We start from the raw sequence: 18,315 nt of genomic DNA, 5'->3' as shown, positions 1-18,315 counted from the left end.
AGGAAGGTCTACCCAGATACAACTGATCACAATCAGATTTTCCCATACCAGCCAGCCAGCCCAGGTGTCAGGAGGAGGGTGTAATCATTTTGAAGTTTCCCTGAGAATGGGAATGAGCAAGTTGCCAGACTTCCCTGTGAGGCCTCTAGACTCTGTGCTTTTCCTATCCTGATCATGAGGTGGCACTTGTCGGCCCACAGTTCCCCACCAGCGTAAAGAGGTATAGTGCATTTAATTCTCAGCAGACCCTGTAATTGCCAGGGGTGTGGTTTAGACCAAAGGTAAATCAAAATCCAAGCTTAAGCTGTTTCTTTTCCAGGCCCTAGTGTCTGAATTCTCTGAAGGTGGGCTGCCACTTGAGCTGGGCCCCACCCCCATTTTGGGGAGTTATATGTCCTGTAGGGAACTGTCTCCTTCACTTGACTCCTTACATTGTCTCTCAGACCTATCTTAACTCCACCACTGCCTGGGTAAGAGCTGACAATTGAAAATGCCTATGGCTTTCTCTAATAAGCTACTTAGAATAGCTTTTAAAAATGAGAGGGAAAAATCCCAACAGCCAACCAAGTTTGCCAGTCAAGAGCCAGAATTGGTGCCCAGTTCTATGTGCCCCCTTCCTTGGTTTTCTGATCTCCACAGACTCCAAAAGCCTCTGTTCTTATTTATTTTATCCTATTGTTATATTTTTTCTGTCAGCCCTGCCTCCTCTCTGCTGAGAGAGATCTCAGGGTTCCCTTCCAGCTTGCTCTGGGTTTATCTGTGCTTATAGCTTGTATTCAGTATTCCAAAATTGTTAATTAAAACAATTAGATTAGAGCTGGACTGAGCTACCTTCCCTTGCTCCTAGTAGAGAGTGCTTCTTTTGCCCACATGGAAGTGTTCCAATTCAGCCTGCTGAGACAGTCATGGAGGGCCACACACCTCTGCTATTTTGGAGGCTTAACTTACACTTCTATGCTGTGGTCTCAACACTTCCAACCATTACAGACTTGTGTACAATGTGTGTCTGGTCACAGATGTTCCCCAAACAGTTGTTCCAGATTGCTTACTAGTTGTTCCTGGCTGTTAACTAGCTGCTCTAGAGGGCTAACTAAATTCCACACCCCCCTATGCTGCCATCTTGCCCCACCTCTGTGCATTTCATTTTGATGTAAAAAAAAAATTTGTATCCTACATTCCAGGAACTCTGCAAATATGTATTTGAATGTGTTTGTATATTGATTGTATATATATATGTATATGAAATAATATATAAAACATTATGTCTATTTACAAATGAGCTCAACAACTGGAGTAAGTGAAATACAATTTCATAATTTATAACACTGGAGTTGTTTGTTAACTTAATAATAATATCATTAGGATATATTATGTCTATTACTTTACCTTCATTGAGAAATGTATATGCAACTTTACCTTCATTGAGAAATGTATATGCCAAAGACTGTAGGAAGGACTCTATAAATTATGTTTAATTTAATTAATCATAGAGGAAAATAGTAAGTAGTATAGTTGCATGGAAAATGGTGTAATGGAGAATACATCATAGGTTACATAAAAACTGACACTGGACTTTGAGGTTGGGGAAGATTCCACTCAGTTGAGAAGAAACATCCGAGAAAGAAGGAATAATTGGAGTAAAGATGGGAGGTATGAAAATGCACAATGTATTGAAAAAACTTGGTTAACAAAAATGTGGCTGGAGGCTGAAGTACTATGTTCTAAAGGTGGGTTGAGAGGAGAGTAAAGGGTAAAAAAAATAAATAAGTAAAAAATTAGAAGTTTGATCAAATTTTAAAATAGAACATTTGTCTATTAATTTTCTATTGATAGCAACAAAAGCAAAAGCAATTTCTATAAGATGGGAATCAAACATTTTACTTTAAAATAGTATCTAATGCACACTGTTGGAACAATATTTAAAAGCCAAATATATCAGAAAATCTAAGGATGCTATTATGTTTTGACCTATTACTCTTAACTAAGACATTACTCTAACTTATTATGAATTAATTCATTGTAGAAATACATGTATATTTATGTACTTAGACTTATAGGTGTTTACAGAAACATATATGTATGAAAGGAAAGAAGAAAAAATAGGAAAAAGGAAGAAAAAAGGAAGGAAGGAGGAGAGAAAATAAGGAGCTGAAAAGGAAATAACAAACAAAGGATGAAACCAAAATGCCCAATGTAGGGAAATATTTGAATATGCAATGATACATTTGTTAGTACAAGTTATATCAGGTTATTAAGATGAAATTTTTAAACATAATGGGAAATTATAGAAAATCGATTCAAATTAGAGTACAAGATTTCTAATGGGCAAATGTGTTACAGTTGCAATTTTGGAGTGGAAAGTGTAAAAACAAAAGTCAAGGTATAATATTTAAAGTGACATTACATTAGGTGGTGGTATTATGGGTTTTTATATTTAAATTAGCATAATTTAATCATGGTAGTAATAATATGGTAAGAGTTGATCAATGAAGCATATAATAGCTTCCTAATACTTTCTTCCACTTACTGTGCACTTGCCTAGGAAACCAATATTTCTGACTTCATAGATAGATGAAATTATATAAAGTATAATCTTTTGTATCTGGCCATTTTAGCTCAGCTTAATTTTGTGATATATATATTTGGATGTAGTTGTAGTTCATTCATTCTGATTGATTTATAATATCCCAAATGTGCTTATACCACAATTTCTGTATCCATATTTTCCATTACATTGTGCTGCTAGGAATATTAAAGTATCTGTCTTGGGGAAATCATTGTATCTGTTCTTAACAGTTCTATAGCTAAGGTGGAATTTCTTTGTCATAGAGTTTTATACATTCAGTTTTACCAGAAACTGTGAGTCTCCCAACATGGTTGTACAAATTTACTCTATTCATCAATATATAAGTGTTCTGGAAGCTACACCCCTTTGCATTTTAAAATAATTGTCTTTTTTATATAGGATTTTCTGGGGAGCAGTTGGTGGTACATTATGGTTTTCATTGGTTTTCTTTATGTGTATTGAAGGTTTGGATATTCTGTGTCATAAAGTTCCTAGTAATGTCCCTTCTTCATTTTGCTAATGGATTGCTTGTATTTTCCTAAGTAATTTACAGCAGCCCCTTATATTCTGGATATAAGAACTTTATTGGTTACATGTGATGAAACTATTTTCCCTTGAATAGCAGAATTCTTAATTTTAAAACAGTCCAAATGATGAAATTTTGTTTTAGGCATTTTTGCATGTGCTGTTTAAGAAGTTTCTACTTCAATATCTTGAAGATGATTCCCTGAACTTTCATCTTAAAGTTGTTCTTTTTACCTTTCATATTTTTTTAAATGTTGTAACTTACCTTTGAAATCACTGATAAATTGTAGACTTCTTGCCATGTCAAAGCATATCATATTTTATGACACCAAAAAACACAAGCAACAAAGAAAAAAATAAATTAAAAACTTCAGTGCTTCAAAGGACACCACAAAGTGAAAGACAAACCAGAAAATGAGAGAAAATACCTGCAAATCTTATATCCAATGAGAGATTTGTATCTAGAATATATAAAGGATTTTATGACTCAACAATAAAAAGACAAACTAATTTACAAATCAGGAAAGGTTTTTAAAGACATCACTACAAAGAACGTATACAATTGGCAAATAACATATGAGAAGATGACCAACATCATTAATCATTAGGGAAATGTAAATCAAAACTGCTAGGATTTACACCATACACACCATACACAATATAATGTCTATAATAAAAAATACAGCTAATAACAAGGGTTGGCAAGGATATGGAGAGACTGGAACCATCCTACAGTACTGGTGTGAGAGTAACTTTGTAAAACAGTTTGGTTGTTCCTCACAATGTTAGGCATGGACATACCAGATGGCCTAGAAACTCTTCTCCTAGGTATTTACCCAAGAGACTTGAAAACATTCATCCAAGCAAAAACTTGTACACAAATGTTATTAGCAGCTGTACCAATTGGTATATATTATGTCAACCTGAAAAATGCCGTGTTCTTTGATTCAGTCTTGTGGGGGCAGATGTATTAGTGTTGATTAGATTGCAATGCTTTGACTGAGTGTTTCCATGGAGATGTGACTCAATCAACTGTGAGTAAAACATTTGATTGGATGTTACCCCACACTTTGGTACCAGAGAAGTGGGGTGCTGTTGAGTTTGCAAATACCAAACATGTTGGAACAGCTTTTTAAATTGATAAGGGGAAGACTCTGGAAGAATTGTAAGGAGCTTGTTAGAAAAGGTGTAGATTGCTTTGAAGAGACTGTTGGTAGATACATGGACTCTAAAGATACTTCTGATGAGGCCTTGAACAGAAATGATGAATGTGTCATTGCAAACTGGAAGAAAAGTGATCCTCTTTTTAAAGTGACAGAGAATTTGGCAAAATTCTGACCTGGTGTCAGATGAAAGGCAGAATTTGAAAGTTACAAGCTAGAATACTTAGCTGAGGAGTTTTCAAAGCTAAATATCAAACGTGTGGCCTGGTTTCTGCTTGCAGCTTATAGTAAAATGTGACAGGACAGATATAAACTGAAAAATGAACTCTTGGGTACAAAGGAATCAAAAACTGATGGTATGGAAGATTCTGGGCTTCCAGAAAGTGAAACCCCAGAGGCTATAGCCAAGAGTGACACTTTGAAAAACACAGGAGCTGAGAGAGGAGCTGGAACACAACCTGGGATCAGCAGATGCCAGCCATGTGCCTTCCCAGTTAACAGATGTTTTCCAAATGCCATTGGTCTTCCTTTGGTGAAGGTATACTTGTTGACACCATAGCTTGGATACCTTTATGGCCATAAGGCTGTAACTTTGTAACCAAATAAACCCCTTTATAAATGTCAATCCATTTCTGGTATTTTGCATAATGTTCAGCATTAGCAAACTGGAACAGCTGCCTTGCTCATAACAAGCAGAATGTGGAAATAATCCAAATGTCCATAAATAAATAGATAAAATCTATTGTGTTTATGTGTCCTCTTTATCACTGGAAAGGGACATTAGCACCTTTAAATGTAATAAGACAAAAGAATCCATTTCAAAAAATGCAGAAACACTTTAGAAAATTTATCTGTATGATTCTGTTACTTTAGAATATTCTCAGTATGAAAATCTATCTGTATCAGTTCAGTGTTCACCAGAGAAACAAAACCAACATGATATTCATATGTGTTCATATGTATGTTTGTGTGTGTGTGTGATTTAATATAAAGAACTGACTGTATTAGTTAGGGTTGTCTAGGGAAACAAAATCAACAAGAGATATCTATAAATATAAGATTCATAAAACTCTCACACAACTGTGGGTATGCATGAGTCCAAATCCATAGGGCAGGCAGCAGACTGGCAACTCCAATGAAGATGTTCAATGAACTCCTCAGTCAATGAACTGGCAACTTCAATGGACTCCTCAGGAAATGCTTTGCTGGTCAACTGAAGAAGAAGTGAAGGTCCTCTCTCTGTCTCACTTGAAAGTCTTCAACTGATTGGATTAAATCCAGCTGATTGCATTCTTTCATTGTGTAAGTCACACCCTTCATTGACATAATCAGTCACAGCTGCAGCCAATTCACTGATGAATTAATAAACCAACCTGTTGGTTTATTAACCAGCCATGAAATGTACTTGCAGTCATGATTAGGCCAATGCTTGCTTGACCAGACACTTGGGTACCATCACCTGGCCAAGTTGACACATGAACCTAACCATCACATTGACTTACACAAATTCCAAATTCTATAGGGCAGGTGTTAGTCTGGAAATTTCAGTAAAGGTGATGTTGAAGTCTTCAGTTCAAATTCAATAGGTGAAGATTGGCAGGATGGAAATTCTTGTAAGAGTTAATCTTGAAGTCTTGAACCAGAATTTCCTGCCTCTGAAACCCTCCATTCTTACTCTTAAAACCTGAAACTGATTGGATATAGTATACCCAAATTATGGAGGATAAACTCCTTTCATTAAGATCAGCTGATTGTAGATGTTAATTCCATCCATGTAAAATACCTCCACAATAAAAACTAGGCTAATGTTTGACCAAACACCATAACCTAGCCAAGTTCAAAATAAAATTAATCAACACAATAATGATTTATCATTCTTTTAATTTTGTGATGCTTTCTCTTTGATAAAATTTAAGGTATCATATCATTTGAAAATGAATTGTTCTGTTTGTTCTTTAATTTTTGTGCAATTTATCAAGGCTTAATATAAAAATTTAGTTTAATTCATGAAAGAATTTGAATCTTACCTGTAAGAGTTCAAAGCATTGGGGTATCTGGCCTTTGTAGATTTTATGGAATTCTCTTGGAAGGTCATCTGACCCTAATGCTTTCTTTGAGGTGTGGGATGGGGGTGATTTAGGAGAATATTAGAAGTTCTTATAGTTTGATTTGTATTTACTTTGTTGAAAGAGAATCCTCATAATTACCAAAAAAAAAAAAAAAAAAAAAATGAAATAACAAGAGAACATCCTTTGATAACAAGGTAATGAAACAAAATTTAAACCTCAACCAGTAAACAACAGGTGTTATCACTGGATATTGGAAATTATCCTCTTAAACAACTCTTTGCATATGTTTTTTTATCTGTGGGGATTTTTTTCGTGTGTTTTTATCCCTCAGGATTTCAATTATGCTTTGTTTTGTTTTCTTGCATCTAGATTCTCTCTCTCATTTTCTCTCTAAGGGTTTTAAAATGTATATTTCCAGCTTATTTTGGTGCTCTTTCTCATGAAAGTCTTCCAAATATCTTACTGCCTTTTCTACAGTATTTATTCTAGTGTTATCAGAATATCTTCTTAATTTTGGTTTCTACCTATATTTCCCTGAATTTTTTCAAATACTTTCATATCTTGCTGGATTTTACCTTTTTTTGCCATCCATTTAATTAGTTTTTACATTTATTTCCCCTCAAAGTCTGATCATTTTATACATTTTAATATTTTTTAATTCATAGTGAAATGTTTCATCAGAGTTTTCATCTTCTCCATGGAAATGTTTTTATGATTTGATTTAATGGTGTGGCTAACACTTTGTGTTATTCATCTTAGAAAGATCTGACTTTTTTTTTTGTCCAAGTTCTATGAAAGAATGGCGTCCAGAAGTTTAATATAATTGGGACTTCTGCTAATCTGGCCACAACAGTGCCTTTTAATCAGAAGAGTATTTTATTTCAGCATTTGTTTTAGAATTTGTATCCATTTCTTTGTAAATATTTCATTTAAAAATTCTGTTCAAAGGCATGAGTGATAAAACAAGCATGTTTCCTTACTTTTATTCTACTTTTGTCTCATAGCACAATATCTCACCCTCTATTTTTCCTCTAAATATTTCCACAAATTATAAGTCTTTCCAAATACCCCCATCTAATTAAATCCAACCTATGTGCCACTACTTTCAATTTGCCATTTATTAAGTGTGAGTGCAGGAATATGTGTGGTTGTATATTTAAGTATGGTTGGATGTATCATGTACATAAATGTAGACATGTATATATTTTTATATCAATATTTGTAGAAACATTCTGTAGAATATATCTTAATTCATACACGTAATTCAAGAGGAAATATTTTTATTATTATTCAACCCCATTTCATGAGCCTTTTATAAATATGATTGATTCCAAGTTTAGATTAGATTGATTCCCATTCCTCTATACATAGTCACCTCATATATGAAATAAATTATTACTTTTAAATAATACCTTACTGAAAGCATCATTAAGTATTGACCTTAATTTTAAAAATTAAAATATAATTGACTACTTCAATATACTAGATTCCTAGGATACAAGAATGAACTGGACAGATCTAATCCATACTCAGATTTTATATCATGGAGCAGAGCCAATTTAACAATACTTATCATAATTTATGAATGCCATAATAGGGAAGAGAGCATAACCTGTGTAGCTCAGACACCCTAAACAAGCCTAGGCTGGGCAAAAAAAAAGAATTCCTGAAAACAGAAACACATAATTTGAGAGGCAAAGAATGAATAAATGTTACCAAAATAAGTTAGGGAAAGAGTTTTTAACAGTCTTCTGTGTTGTGGAGCTAAGAGGCTAAATGAAGCTAAGGTTAGAGGAAGGCAAATGATCCCTTTGATGAAATTAAAGAAGTTCAGCAATAGACAGAACAGGAGTTGAACTGTGATCTAAGCAGAAATTATTTCATTACTGACCCATTAAAAGTCATTTTTAGGAACTAAATGTTATTTTAAGAGAAATGACAAGGCAATGAATGTTTTTAATTGGGGATATCTTGATCCTGCTTGTGCTTTTTGAAAGATTACTTTGAAGACACAATAATTTAATTTACTGTGTCTTACAACTTACGGAAAACAATTATGAGGTTTTATAGTAATTTGGTTATTAGAAAATAATTCTACCTTCAAGTCATTTTCACTCAGAATATTAAAGCTACAATTTATTGTCTCCTGCAATACAATGGGAAATGCCCAGTATCACTCTATTTTTGTTGTAATTGACTTCACCTTCTCCACATGTCTCTCTCTCTCTGTTTCTGTCCCTCTCTGTTTCTGTCTCTCTCACACACATTCTCTCTCCCCATTTCCTCCTTCCCTCCCTCTAGCCCTCATTCTCTCCTTCCCTCCCCTACCTCTCACTCCCTCCTTCCCTCCCTCTATCTCTCCTTCCCTACCTTTCTCCCTAAAGACAGAGCTGCATTTAGTATTGTTTTGTCTTGTTTGATTTTTATCATCCTGTTCATTTTTTTTTTAATTTGCTAAAGTTATGAGTTAAAAGTAACTTCATTGCACAGTTTAAGCTGATTCCATTGGTGTGACTATCCTGGTCTCTTTTCTCTCCATATCACTTTACACACCCAAGAAATGGTGGTTGGGGAAAATAAACCAGGTATGCATAGCTCCAGCTCTCCCTTTTTCTTCTTGGAAGGAGGAAGGGGGTACCATAAGGGGCTTTTTGCCTCTTCTGCAAAAACAGAAAGCAGGTGTTCCTTCTTCCTCTTTCTTGATATTAATTATATATAGGAGCACCACCCTCACCCACTATGACTTTATGTAAAATGGTCAGCTCAGTCTTTCTTTGCCAGGGCTGCTATAACAAATACCAAAAACTGATTGGTTTAAGCAACTGGAATTTATTTTCTCACAGTTTTGGAGACTAGAAATAAAAATTCAAGTTATCATTAGACCATGCTTTCTCCAAACTGTTTAGCTTCCTGGTGATGGCTTGCTGGCAATCTTCTGTCACATGGCAATCTGTCTCCTTCTTTCTCTCCCTCACTCTTACTATTCTGTCAAAAATTCTCTTGCTTATAAGTACTACAGCCATAAACTACTAACATAAAATACACCCAGATTTAGTTTAGTCTTATCTTAATAGGCTCTCTGAAGATCCCATTTATAAATGATTTTATACAAACAGGACCAAAGACTAGAACATGTCTTTGGGGGGTATATGCTGGTTTTAATCCACTCTTGAGGCTGCAGACCTATTGTGGTTGGGATCTTTTTTATCAGGTTGTTTTCATGGAGAAGTGACCCACCCAATTGTGGTGAGAAATTTTGATTACATTACTTCTATGGAGATGTGACCCCACCCATTCAAGGTGGGTCTTAATTAGTTCATTGGAGTCCTTAAGAGAGCCAACACAGATCCAGGCACTGAGACAGAAATACTCTGAGAAAAACAAGCAGAAGAATCCTGAGAAGCTAAAACAAGCCCAAAGACATCTTGGAGAAAGCCATTTTGAAACTGTTGCCTGGGAGAGAAGGACAAACAGATGTTGCCATGTGCCTTCCCATGTGACAGAGGAAACCCAGATGCCACTGGCTATTCTTCAGTAATGGTATCCTCTTGCTGATGCCTTAGTTTGGACACTTTTATGGCCTAAGAGCTATAAAACTGTAACCTAATAAACCATCTTTATGAAAGCCAATCCATTTCTGGTATTGCATTCCAGCAACTTTAGCAAACCAGAACAGGGGATATGATGCAATTCATAACAGTCCATCCTTTGGACCACAAAAAGATGTGTTCTCTCCAATACAAAGTGTGTTCACCCCATCCCACATCCTAAAAGCCATAAGCTATTTAAGCAATGACTCTAAGTCCAAAGTATCATGTAAATCAGTTTGAGGTGTGATCCATCCTGGGGCAAATTCCTATATGTCTATGGACCTTTGAGACCTAGAAAACAAGTTATACACTTCCAAAATGCAATTAGTGAAGGGAGAATTGGAAGGAAGATGCATCAGGAGTCTCAAGAAAAAAATAACATTTTGGACTCTAATAGGTTAGCTCTGACACAATAGTGAGAAAAGATTATGAAACGAGCCTTTGTATTTTGAGCATGTTTTAATAACCTGCCATCTCTATGATTATACATTTACCTCAACTTGCAGAAAATTCTGAAGGCCTATTCCATCATGGAATAACTGTCAAACGTTAGACCAAGCCTGAACTTTGAACAAAAAGTTTTACCATAAGGGTATATTGAAGTATAATTTATTTTCCATAAAAAAGTATCTATAACAAGAAGTAGATGGGAACTTAATTGTCTCACTTCACTTCTATACAGGAATTCAGAAAGTCCTGTTTTGCAACTCAAAACAGGTATGACACAAATAGGGAGCCAGAAGCAATAGTTCATGAAACAAGAAAGTTTCTTACTTACAGGTCTGGAGGATGAGAGGGGTGCCATGAGAGGATGACAAAAACTGGGTGGCTCAGGTGGCTCAACCAGCATGTGGAAAACACACAAGCAGGAGAGCTATCCATGGCCTTGTGCCTTTATTTGTGGTGTGGGGATGGCGCTTAGTAGGTTTCCTGCAGGAGTCAAGGATTGGTTAGCTTAAAGCTAAGGAGCATGAAAAGGGAAAGAGACTGGGAGTCCAAGGGGAGTGACCATGGTTAGCTTATCATTTGGGGCCAGTGGTGAGTTCTGGATGAAGTCTGTATGTGGTGTGGGGCATGTGGGTGTTAATGGTTTGGCAGAGACAACTGATATGCACTAAAGCCTGGTCTAGAAGTGGATTACTAACTAGACCAAAGGACGAGGCCCTGGCAAGTGGATGCTGAGGCAGCACAAAAATAATGGAGGCTCAGGGCAATAAGGCTGAGTTGTATATTGATTAGTATTCTTTTTTGTGGTGTACTTTGGCAATTGTACTGCTTTTTATTTTATAAGGATATTAAGAAGAATATTGTGTAGAAGTGCTTTTTAAGGGATAGAATTTACAAAGTATTCTGACATTCATTTGATTTTTGTTAGTAACTTTGACATACATCCTCTGGGCCAGTTTGAATGTATTGTGTTCCCCAAAATGCCATTATTTTTGATGCAAACTTGTTTGGCCACACATATTAGTGTTGATTAGATTGCAATTCTTTGAGTGTTTTCATGGAGATGCAACCCACCTAACTGTGGGTGATAATTCTGATTGGATAATTTCCATGGAGGTGTGGCCCTGCCCATTCAGTGTGGGCCTTGATTAGTTTTACAGAGCACTATATAAGCTCAGACAGAAATAGCAAGCTTGCTGCAGCCAATAAGGAAACTTTGAAAAATGCACAGGAGCTGAGAAGAGAGGAGCTGCAGATGAGAGACAGTTTGAAGACAGCCACTGAAAGCAGACTTTTGCTCCAGAGAAGCTAAGAGAGGAAAAATGCCCCAAGGGCAACTAAGAGTGACATTTTTGAGGAACTGCAGCCTAGAGAGGAACATCCTGGGAGAAGGCCATTTTAAAATCAGAACTCTGGAGCAGATGCTGGCCACGTGCCTTCCCAGCTAACAGAGGTTTTCCGGATACCATTGGCCATCCTCCAGTGAAGGTACCCAATTGTTGATGACTTACCTTGGACACTTTATGGCCTTAATACTGTAACTTTGTAACCAGATAAACCCCCTTTATAAAACCCACTCCATTTCTGGTGTTTTGTGAAAAGACAGCATTAGCAAACTGGAACATCTTCTAACAGTAAGTTCACTTGTTACTGCTTCTAATAGAGTTCTCTGTTAATTTAATATAAAAAATTGAATGATTTCTGATAGTTGGTACCCTTTATCTCAAAATCAACAAAAATAAAATCATATAAATGATTTCCTGCTAAATGAAATATTAACATTAGTTTTACACAGAGACAGCTCACAAACTGGAATAAAAAAATCACAGAGTATGAAAGTGTGAATGAGAAGAATGAGAAACAAATTCTGTCCATAAAAAAAAAAGAATGATAAGAAATGTTGAAGTCATTTTGAATGGGAAATGGTTTATCACCTAATAAAGAGGACACTAAATTTAGACAACCAAATTTCATAAAAATGGTTGATGTGCAGATATTTTGCAAGGAGATTTGGAAAATGCAATGTGACAGGTTACACAAGTAAAGTTATGGAAAAAATAAAAAACCTTTTAACTTTTATAGATTATGAAAAATTAATCTGTATTAGAAATATTTGTACTATTTCTATAACTTCATAGCAATTATTTCTACTGTTTTACAAATAATTTGTTTTCAAAGTTCAATCAGGATGGAACGTATAGCAAAAGTTTTGAAAATATAAATTTCCTCACATTTAATTTTAACAATGAGGCTAATCCCTTCATGTTTTTCATAATCTTTCTCTGACAGCCTTAGAGTGACCTTTTAGAAAATATTACCTTTGGTAGTGAAGAAATATTTACATAATTTGAGATCCTTTAATGCCACTTTATTTGTAAATGTGTTAAATTTAAATAAAAATAATGTTTATTATATTAATCAAATAAAATCTTATTTGATTACATTTAGCAAAATAGTTATCTTCATCTCTCAATTTATCACCCCTTCCCAATCAATATCAATCTGTTTATCCCTCTGGTCTTCTCTCTGTAAATCTTAAAATTTTTCTACCTAATGTTAAAATTTTTATATTATCAAATCAGAAATTTGTCAACAGTAACATTTTTCTTTTTATTTTAATTTTCTGTCTTCTTATTCCATGTTGTCTCCAAACAGCATGAAACAAACATTATTGGCTAATGCTTCACTGGGACTTTGCAATTCAGGTTAGCAAAACAGGAGGAAGGAAGCAAAACGAGCCAGAGGAGGAGGAAATCAAAAAAAGGTGGTGCATTACTTAGCTAGCCAAAGCATCATAAAAACTATAGCTGACATTTGCACATGTGGGGCTTCTACAGAAAGGATGTGTAGAATCATTGCATGACAGAACAGTGTATTGCGAACAAGGAAAGGAAAAGAAGTTACCATTTTTTTCCCTCTGATTTTCAGTTTTTCACTTATCTCAATCTTCCTCTTGAGGCATAACTCCTCTGCCTTTTCCGATACTGGTATCTACTACCTCTGTTCATCCTCTGGAGAAGACAGAAACTCCATTTATGCACTGGAACCTGAGTTCCCCAGCTGCCATGAGCTCTGAGTTGGATCCAGCACAGCCTTCATCACTAGTAGAGAGAGGCAGCTTGTGGAATGCAGGAGGCAAAGGAGATGGAGCTTCTCTGGGATTCTCCTTTGAGCAACATTTTGAATCCCCTATGCAGGTAGGAAAGTGTAAATATGGGAGGCAAATAAATAGTCTTCTATCACCATAGATTAATTTTGTCTGGTTTTGAATATAATATATAGGCAATAATACAATATGTATTCTTCTGTCTCTCATTTGATATCCATCTACTTTGTTTTGTTTATTATTTTCACCCACTGTGTCATATAGTATATTACGGTATATTCACACCCCTACAGACAATCATCTCAAATTGTCTCCATTCTTTGACTCCTAAAATTAATACTACTGTGAATAATATTAATGTGTGTTTTGGTACTCAATGACAGCAGTTACATTAGGTGTGTTTTTATGAGCAGACTATTGAGCATAGGCTCTATTACTCTCCCAGTTGCAGGATATGAGAATTCTCTTTGCTCCACATATTTGCCAATGCATGATGTAGCCATATTGTGGTATATGTTAATGTTGAATTATTTTTAGTCTTCTGTATATGTTTAGTACCTTAATGTGGTTTTATTTTGCATTTCCTAGATGACAAATGATTTGATTTTCAGAACATTTTCATAGATTTTTAGCCATTTTGATGCCCTCTGCTGTAAAATGTATTTTAAAGATGTTTGCCATTTTTTTGGTGTTATCTGTTTTTTTTTTCTTATGATTTCATAGTATATTTTAAATATATTTGTGTCTATGTCTATTAATAAATAAATGGTTGAGACTATAATCTCCCATGATGTGGCTTACATTTTCTCTCTATTAATAGTTTCTCATGTTATACAAAATTTGATAAATTTAAAACAGTTGTAATTGTCTATTTTTTCCTCTAGAATGGTGTTCTGTTAAAAAAAAAAAAAATTCCTGCACCAAACTGGTAAAATATTTCTACATATTTATAACTCTTGCAAATATTCTTCCTTATTTCTAGATACTTGAATGTTTTGGTCTACAATCCATCTAGAATGTACTTCTGTATTTAGTGTGATTCCTGGATTAAAGTTCATTTTCTTAATTAAGAATATCCATTTAATATACCACCACTCATTAAAATGACTATCCTTTCCCAACCTCATGCCTATAGTGACTTCATCTTAAGTCCTATGGTCCTGTATATGCAGCTTTGTTTCTTTTTGTTGTTGTTTCCTATTCCATTCTATGATATATTCATTTATCTTTGTGCCAATTTCATATTGTTTAAATTAGTATACTTTTTAAATATGTATTGATATCTACTGGGTTAAGCCCTCCAATTTCAACTTTTCAGATTGTTTTTTATTCTTGCCCATTAGGTTTTTCAGATAAATTTTATAAGCAGCATATAATTTCTCCCCAATGCGTGCTCTCTAGGCTTGATGTGTTTGCTAACCATTTATTCTTGTTTGCAAGGCACTTTCCATATCACTTTGAATAGTATCCCAAATCTTTACAATGGTCTACAAGAACATACATGATATGCCCTAATAATTCAAGCTTTTAATGCATTTCTTACTACTCTATTTCTTGCTCTCTTCATTCTAGGCATATTGACCTTCTCTGTTTTCTTCAAATACTCCAAGCACAGCTAACTTTATGGCCTTTGCATTTGCTGAACTCTACCTCTTCTGTTATTATACCATAAAAACACTTGTCTAGCTTCCTCTTGACTTCCAGGTTTACACATATCTTATGCTCTCAGCATTATCTTCCCTAAGTATCATTTTTTTTTTTCAAAAATAGCATCTCAATCCCCCAACAATCACTATGCCACTCCCTACTCTACTTCATTCTTCATTGTTCTATGTTATGATCAAAGTTTATATAAATAATGAACAATTATATTAATAATTTTTATATTTATAATCTGCATAACATTGTATATAATATGGAGATTATTAATAGGCTATTTCCAAAGTATCCATCATAAGGCATCCAAAATGATTGTCTTTTCCTCAGAGTTCTTGACTTGAGTTCCAGAACTGTATACCATATCCTATCAAAATTTTTTGCCATGCCTTTTAAATAATCCTTGGTCTTGCTTAACTCTCCTTAATGGTGCACTTGCTTAACTATCCAACCTTAAAACAAAAGAAAAAATGATTTATATTTAGTGACTCACAAAGGTGTCAAAAGAATATTATGTTAATCATCTGTGAATCAGAATAACATGTATTAATAAACATGATTTTAATAAAAACAAAAGAGTACATGCACATGTATTTCTATAAAATGTAAAAAAAACACATTTTTTTTGTTGCGAAACTAGTACCTTATGAGGAAAGGACTTTAAGTTGCACTTTCCTACATGTGTTTGCTTTTTCACCATGCACATAAAAATATTTTACAATATTATAGACTACTTATTACAAATAGATAGATAGATAGATATGATTTATCACCATTTTGTTGAATGTTTGAGGACACATTTTGATACTGTAAGTTTTCTGAAGCTACATGTCTAACAGGTAATTGTTCATCACCAAAATTTCCCAACAGAAAGAAAACATTAAATTGTTTGCATTTAGTAGAAAGTAGTTTACCATTTCCCAATGGTTCAGATTTTCCTCCATTTTCAAATAAATCTTTACTTTGCATATATGATAAAAATAGAATAATCTCTGGGGTACAAAAATGTTTAATCTAGCAAAATATTTTGAACCATGAATACTAAAACTTCAATATGCAATCCTAAAATTGGAATTATAAGCAAAACACAATCCATTGAACTCTCCCACAAGGCAAGATTCATTTCAGTAATGCTTCTGAATTAAACAAAATTAGCACATGTAAGATTAATCATTTTTCAGTGGGATATGTTTTGAAATCTTTGATGCATATTAATATACTGACAGATGTGGTGGTTATTTATCTTCATATTCAAAAGTTGTCACAATCTTAGCATTAATAATGGGCAAAGACTTTACAAAGTTTCCCATTATGCACAATGGAACCATTTTTAATTAAGGACATGCATCTTAAACTTCCATCAGTTATTCTTACATAGCATCTTTAAATGCTTCCCCCCAAATTAGCATTGTTAGAAAGCTGGTTTTATGTTTCATAATATGGTACTCTCAAGAAAAGGAGAGGCACTAATAAGAAAGCAAAATATCACTCTTTGTTTTGTTCATGAAAATATTAATATATATAATTTGTTAATACCTGAAGTTACCTTTAAAATTAAACTACAAAATCCTAGAGCTTTTTATATTAATTATGTTAGGTTATCTCACCACATACACATAAAAGTAAAAGTTTTACCAAATTCCCCATTTTTTTTATCTCTTCCATCTCCTCAATTTCAATTACTAACACTGTAAACTCCAACTTAAATTTCCAAGTCACACTCACTTTTAAACTTCAGATCTATAAATATACTATATAAGTGAAATCTCTAATTGAATGTCTCATAAATACTTTAAACAAAAATATCCCCAAAGAGCCAGAAATCATGATCTCCCCTTCTGCCCTCATTGTTCTTATTCTACAATTACCAATGGTAACCAATGTCAGACACCACAAAATATTTTGCTCATAAATTTAACATAATAAAAAATTCCAGTTCATATTTAGTCTTCCTCCTTAACATTGACCTTCAATCATCCACCTTTATTCCTTTCTAATTCACATTCAATCAAGATTGCATCTTTCTTTGCCTAGACAAAAGAAATATTCTCCTGCCAAGTTACTCATATCCATTCTTGAGCAATTCTATTTTTTATTGTTGCAGTGATATTTTAAACAATACAAACTGATCTTTTAACTTCCTTTCTTAAAATACTACAGAGACTTGAGATTGCTCTCAGAAGATGTTCAAAATCCTTAAATTTCCCTACAAGATTTCAAATGGTCAGGACTTTGCTTGTTTTTACAGGCTTAGCTACTACTCTCCTGTTTTATTTATTTATTTATTTTTGGACAGCCACATTTTTCTACTTTCAGTTCTTAATCTTGGCCTATGATCAATTCTTTATCAGTTCATTACATAACTTTCTAAATTAGTTGATTTCTAATTTATAACCCAAAACACTCTATTTTATATTGTTTCAATTTACTGCCCTTGAAACTTCCTTTTTCTCTGTCAATGTTTTAACTATTCTCCACACACTGAAGCCATTCATTTATTTTTTGATGCACTCATCCACTTTAACTTTAACAAGAGTCACCAAGTTTGTTTTTAACTTAATCATCTTAAAACATTTTTAATGCCTTTCCTGATTTCCATTATCAGTGCTAAAACTGCCACCTAGATTCCCATCTTATTTCTGTTTTATTCTAAAAAACATGTCTCAATACTGTCATTTCATAATATCCTTTTGATGCAAGACATTGCTACAGATGCTAGAAATAAAAGAGTGACAAAGATAGTTCCATTTTAGAGGTGAACAAGTACATGAATAAATTAACAGGAAATAAATGGACTATACCATTACCAACCTAAATATAATTGCAATGCTTAGAAGCCTTGCAAAATTGTGTAATATTTTAAGAATTGATTAAATATGAAAAATGTAATTCACCATACAAATGGTTTGCCTACATTATCTTATTGAATACTCCTCAGAATGCTCTTTAGCTTTTATTATTACCTTCATTTTGTAGATAGCATAAACAATATTCAAAGTGGTTACCAATTTTCAAATGTTCCATAGCAATTAAGAAGTTTATGATATTTATGAACATGTATCAAGATCAATTTTCTGGTCTGAAGGAGTATCTGTAGTCCCTCCTACCTCACCCTAGTTAATATAATGCATCTGCTTTATTTTCTTTGTGTACTGGTGATTCTAAAAATATAGAACATACAAATGTGAGCTTG

Source organism: Choloepus didactylus, chromosome 3, assembly GCF_015220235.1.
Source record: "Choloepus didactylus isolate mChoDid1 chromosome 3, mChoDid1.pri, whole genome shotgun sequence".
NCBI lineage: Eukaryota > Metazoa > Chordata > Mammalia > Pilosa > Megalonychidae > Choloepus > Choloepus didactylus.
The sequence above is the reverse complement of the archived record's forward strand: the minus strand, read 5'-3'. Positions refer to the sequence as shown.